We start from the raw sequence: 7,033 nt of genomic DNA, 5'->3' as shown, positions 1-7,033 counted from the left end.
AAGAAAACATATTTGTGCCCCATGCCCTTGAGACTTATTGTTTCCTTGGATCCTTTAGCCAATCGGTCATTTTCTTGGCCCCTTGAATAAGTGTATGACTAATAGGATAGGATTAACTCTTCGATCTCTTCTCAACTCCTCAGAAATAGCTTGGCTGATTGGAGCATACACTCATTTCTTCAAACTGCTCGGACACTCGGACATGCAGCCTCGGACGCAGCTTCTCGGATGCCCAACCAGCAGCTCCTCGGACATGCACCCCAACACTCAGACGCGCGTGGGCCTGCTCGGACACACTCGGCATCCGCTCAGCCACCACCCAACCGATCAGACACCATACAGCTGCCCCTCGGATGCACCAGCCTTCGGACGCTCGCGGGCCTGCTCGGACACACTCGGGATCTGCTCGGCCACCACCCAACCGATCGGATACCATGCAACTTCTCCTCGGATGCACCAGCCTTCGGACGCGCGCAGGCCTGCTTGGACACACTCGGCATCTGCTCGGCCACCACCCAACCGATCGAACACCATGTAGCTGCTCGAACGCGCCAGCTCCTCGGATGCCTAGCCAGCCGCTCGGACATGCCAACCTCTCGGATGCGCACCTGCAGCAGCTCCTCGGATGTAGCACTATCACCCAGCCGATCGGACACGCACCAAATCCGCTCAGACACATGCCACCATCAGGTCCTTAGGCTTGTAACAAACTTTATGGCTTATGCATTTAGGTGCCAAAAATTTATGATTATTATTGTAGTTGTTCTCATAAATTTTTATCTGGGTAGTAAAATATTTTACTGCTCAGAGAAAATATTTTACTGGGTAGTAAATATTTTTTCTTTGTATTTATTTGTTCATGTTTGTTTGGTTCACTCCAGGGACTCATCGCTGTTAGTCATGCTTGACAATAGAGTTTCCTACTCGACCAATGATATATGCTCAGCCGACCAGGGAAGTTGTATCTGCTCTCCCGACCAGAAAAACTTTGCACCTGATCAGCTAAACTTTGTACCTGGCCAGTAGTTTACTCTTTTTTCTTGTGAAGACAATTGTTGCTTAGCAGCTTTGATATTTTTCTCGTACAGCCGAGCTGTTGGGATTTATACTTTACTTTTCTTTGCTAACTTGAAACATTCTAAGTCTTTTTAGACTTAAAAAGTTATAAGTTTTTTGTGAATAGTAAAGTCACTTTGATGTATGCCTTATATTTTCGCATGAGTACTTAGTTTTCTAACTTAGAAATTCTAGACATTTCATAAGTCCCTACTTAGTATACTTTCTCACACTCTTATTACTCTAACATTTTATGAGCATAATGTTTATTGTCGCATGAATATCTGCTTCTAACTTGAAATTTTAAAAAATTCCAAGTTACTTAAGCTTTGTCAAACAAGTTAGCTTAATGGCATTTTTGGACTTCGAAAATTTACAAGTCAGCCTAAAAACAGATATCTTAACTCGTGCTCTTATTGCCTATGTTAAATTATATACCAATATACCCCATGTGCCCCCCAAGTGATCGAGGGTTGAAATATCCTTAGTCACTTGCTACTTGACAAAATCTGTTTGAGCAGTTAATGACTCGTGAAACACATAGAATATATGGAAAATATTCGAGCAGTTGAACACTGCTTGAATGTATCGACCAATTGAATACTGTCTGATTTTACCGACCAGTTGAACACTGTTCGGATAATTAACACACATGCATATTTGTAGCAAGAATCGTCCACTCTGCACGTAGTCTATTTTATTACTCGTAAATTAAAAAAGGACAAAACGTGCCTAATAACGAGTCTAAAACAACCAAAATTGCTCAAAAATAAAATGACTGGTTAGCAAATAACCACCTCATAAACCAAACTTAAATAACAAGTCAAACAACTTGAAATCAAGCCACCACTCTGAAAAGCGGTATTTAGAAATAATATATCCACAGACGCTCGCCGCTCAAGTGGTTTATGATCCTAGCACTCCCGTTCATATCGAAGTGTCTCGGCATACCTCTCCCTTGCTTTGTTGATATCCTCAGCCAAGTGTAGACCTCCACATATAGTGTCTAAGGTAAAGTCCACAAGCCCGAGTTGCAAGGGTGGAGATCTTTGTCGTTTGAACCCAGGATTGTTGTTGTCTCCTCCTTGGGGTGTCTCTGCCCAGTACTTCCTCAACTTGCCCAACCGGAGAAGAAATTCTATCTCGTCCTTGAGATGATTGCATTCATTCGTGTCGTGACCATAATCTCCATGGAAACAACAAAACTTATTCATGTCTCTCTTCCTCATCTCTTTCCTGATGGGTGGAGGTTTATTGTAGGGAACCTCTTCATGACTAGCAAGATATATTTCCACTCGGCTGCCCGAGAGAGTAGTGTAATTAGTGAATTGAGGCTCATACTTGGTTGGCTTTTCATTTGAACTCAACTTTGCTTTCTTTTCCTCATGGTGGTCAAACCCGTTATTTCCACGTTTCTTTCCACCATTCTTAGGAGGGTCAGTTGATCCGCCCAGATTGTTTATGCCATTCTCCTTTTTCTCGATTGCATCATCCAATTTCATATACTTGTCTACTCGGTCAAGAAATTGTTGAAGTGTTGAAATTGGATTTCTATGTATATTATCCCACAAATGGCTCGATAAGTTATCCTAGCAGATATGGAAACCATCTTCCCCTCGTCTCCTACAGCAGTTGATCTATTGGCTTCTCTCGTGAATCTCTGTATATAATTCTTTAAAGACTCATCTTTTCCTTGTTTGATATCTGCCAAGTGGTTGGCATAAACTGGTGGAGTCTGGGAAATGATGAATTTTCTACAAAAATCCTTCTTGAATGCTTCCTAAGAGGTAATGGAGTTCGACTTAAACTTCCAATACCATTCCTGGGCAGTATCTGACAAAGTAGTCGGGAAAACTCTACACCGATAATCGTCACTTACTTCAAGAAATTCCATCTGGTCCTCAAATTTCCCAACATGTCTGATAGGATCTGCCTTTTCTGTATATACTGGTAGCACCGGTGCTTTGTATTTTTCCGGCGGCTGGGCTGCTCTAATTTGGGCACAAAATGGGCTGCCACTCCGGTGGTCTATCGCATCCATCTTGGAAGGTCATTTTGACAAACCTTGCACTACAGCCATTAGCACATCAAGTTGGGCTTGGATGGTTGGTGCAACTGACGAAGTTCCAAGGTCGTGACCGCCTGGTCGGGCATTACCATCTGGTGCACTGTCGTCAAGTAGTTCTACTTGACTGGCAAGGCGGTTCAGATTTTGCCCTTCGACCGGGACGGTCCTCCTCTTGTTGGTGATAACGTCCCTTAGATCCTTCCGGGAAGCATGCTCTCCTGTTCGATCGAACACCGTACTTTTTGATTTTTCAGAGGGCTTATTACATGGGACTTTCTCTCTCCTACTACGTTGCTGGCCAGGGTGCAATGGAGGCCTTTCGGTACGTCCCGGGCAGTCTTTTCCTCCTTGTTGGTTGTTGCCCTCCTTTTCCTTTGACTGGTCGGTGTGGTGACTATCAGCCTCATCACGACCATGCCTTTCTTTGAACTGTGAAGTCCTCTTATCTCGGGGAGTCCTGGTCTGATCCTGCCTGGGTGGAGTCTTTTTACTGCCCGATCAGTGACTCCCTGATCTAGAAGTTTATGATCGGTGGCTCCTGGAGGGGGTTCTAGAGTTCTCCCTTTGCGTCGAGGTAGTTCCGGATCAGACCCCATCATCTTCCCGACCAGGGGGGTTACTCTTGCTTTTGTCTGGTCCCCGAGAATTGGCTCTGTCAGTGGTCCTCCGACCAGCATTATTATTTCTTGCTCCCTGGGTGGCCGCTTGTGCCGCAGCTTGAGGATTAGCTTGGGCCAATTGGGTAGCCGCTTCTAGAGCAAGTGTTGCTTCACGATGTCTCTGGTCGACTTCCTCCTATCGTTGTCTGATCTCTTCGCTTCTGGCCTTCATATCGCACCTTTGCTGCTCTAACGTTGCTCTCTGCCTGGCCATCTCTTCAGCAAAAGACTCCTGCCGAGCATTGAATTGCATCATCTCCTCTTGGAAAGTCCATATTGCTTCCTGGAGTTGTTCAACTTCTGGAGTGGTCTCCTCGAGAGAGACCCTAGGCTCAGTCTCTGGGTTCTACGGTCCAGGACCTTCTGATCTAACAAGCTCTTTTGATGTGCCTGACTTTTTGGATGCCACATTGGTATTCTTGGGCGCCATCTTGATATGATAGTCGTTTGTTTCTTCTCTTCAGGCTCTCAATGAAAGCACCAAAATGTTGACCACGAATTTGGCCAACGACGAGTAGACGTCAAAACTATAATAAACCTTCAAGAGAAAAATATGACACTGATAACTTTATAGTGGTTCAGCCCCAATTTATTGGTAATAGCCTAATCCACTTGGAGTTATGATATATATCCTACACTTAAGATCAGATGAACTTGAGCCAACTGAGTTTCTTAAGTGTAAGTAGAAAAATACATAGTTTCTTTCTCTAAACTCTCTCAGATAATGCCCCAAGAATACCCCAAGTAACAGTCCCAAAGTCTCCAAACTAGAGAGTTTTTCTCAGTCTAAAAAGATCAGATCCCCTAAAATGATGCCATGAGCCATTTATTTATAGGCTCATGGATCATACACTAGATATCTCCCTTTCACCTGGTCCTTCGTTCTTCCAATAGACTTTAATTAATAAAATATAAATGAATTTAAATTACAATAATATAGCTATTATTCCGAGATATCTGAGATTCGGGTTGAAGCTTTTACTGAGGACATAGGCAAGCACCTCTCGTTGGCAAAGCACACCTCTGGTCAGTATAGGCAAAGCACTCCTCTAGCACACCTCTGGTCTAGCATGACATATCTCTTGTCTAGCAAAACACTTTACTGGTCGAGCAAAATAAATGACTATTCGGTCAAAATAAATGACTAGTCAGTCAAAATAAATGACTGGTCGGCCAAAACGACTGACTTGTCGGCCAAAATAGATGACTGGTCGGCCAAACTCCTAACTGGTCAGTCAAAAATCTTTACTGGTTGGACAGAAATTCTATCAGGTCGGTCAGATCACTTTATAACAACTCTGAAGAGCCAACACATTTATTGACTATTAATGTGCCATTTACTGACCATGCATTGCCACTTGTCACTTCTGATTGCACATCATCGAACTGAAATTTTGGCGATAATAATGGGGAGTAGAAAGATTTGATTTTATCATCAATATGTATTGAAATAATAATAAATAAAATGATTTTTCAGTTTTTTTAATAGAAAAATCATTATTAAATGCAAATTTTAATGTCACCACTATGCTTAAATCATGCATAATAATTAAAATATAAAAAAGTAAAAATTAATTGGACAATTAAATATATTTTTTGGTATGAATTTTTTTTAATTTTTTATAGTAAAATAATATCAAATTGTATTATTTTAAAATGAACTTGCAAAAATTTAATTATAAAAAATAACCATAAAAATTCACTTTCAATTCATAACCGAGAAATCATTATATAATATTTTAAAACAAAGTATGAATATTCCTACATATTCATGAAAGAGTTCAACAAAGTTTCATGATATACTATTTCGCGTTCAACATCATACATTAGATGCCTCCAATACAAGTCCTCCTTCTCAGAAGCATCGGCGAACGTTTGTGCTAATTCATTATGAATTTCTCTAATCTTACGTACTTTAGTGCTTTCTCCACTCCATTCTCCAAATGCTTGATCAATGAAGGCGATTCTCACTATACTTCTTTCTTCGAATGATCTCATGAGGCACAACTTAATTTGTTCCATGAAACTATACAACTCTCCACTTAAGTATTTTTCTTTGCATTTCGAAAGTGATCTAGTAAGAATTATTTCCTCTATCATCTCGCTGTCCGTTTTCTTTCTATTTTTTTGGTACCTAAATGGATAATCTTAGTGATGATCTAGGGTTTCCTAGTCACACACACACACACATATATATAAAGAATTTGTATTCAACATTGTTTTTCTACACAAATAATTAATAAGTAAGAGAAGACATTGGGAATAATAATGAGTGATGAGCAAGACAAGGAGTCAACAACTCCACAATAATTAATAATATTTATAAAAAATATTTACTTTAAATTTAAACTAAGGATTTTTTTTTAAATATATCATTTTCGAAATATATCTTAGTAAAAAATTAGTCATTTTCGAAATACATTATAGGATAAATGGCTTTGTTCATTTTTTAAATATATTGCTACAAGAAAAAAAATGGATATGTAAATTGCTAACAATAATAATTATTAAAAAGAATATCAAATTTCCATTAACAAGAATAAAATTCTTAATTCAATATAGATGAGCAAACACTCTAATTTTTGTAGACAAAATAGACAATCCCTAAATGTTCTTGAAAGCATCCAACAACATTTCATGATATACGATTTCACGTTCAACATCATACATTTGAGTCGACCAATACAAGTACTCCTGCTCAGAAGCATCGATGAACTTTCGGAATAATTCATTCTGAATGTGTCGAATTTCACGTACTTTAGGGCTTTCTCCACTCCATTCTCTAAATGCTTGATCCCTAATTTCTTCGATTCGTCTCCCGCAGGAGAGAAGAGGAACAAGCACTCGTCTCATTGTAATTCTTTCTTTAAGTGATCTATTGAGGCGTATCTTAATCTCTTCCATGAAAGTTTACAACTCTCCACTTAAGAATTCTTCTTTGAATTTCGAAAGTGATGATCTAGTAAGAATTATCTCATCTATCTTGTTTATGTCCATTTTCTCTCTACGATGAACAATCTTTATGATGATAAAAAAAATGTTCTAGCCACATATATATAATGAAGCAATAATAAAGAAGATAAAACATGAGGAATAATAATCACTGATGAGAAATACGAGGAGTCAATTATGCTAATTATTTGTCATTTTCAAAATACTACAAATATTATTATTATTATTATAATTAATTAGTTTACCAAATATAAATATTAATTGTAATAAATACAAATAAATCCATAAATGTCATTGA

This window comes from Humulus lupulus, chromosome 9 (genome assembly GCF_963169125.1).
Source record: "Humulus lupulus chromosome 9, drHumLupu1.1, whole genome shotgun sequence".
Taxonomy (NCBI): Eukaryota; Viridiplantae; Streptophyta; class Magnoliopsida; order Rosales; family Cannabaceae; genus Humulus; species Humulus lupulus.
Note: the sequence above shows the minus strand (reverse complement) of the source record.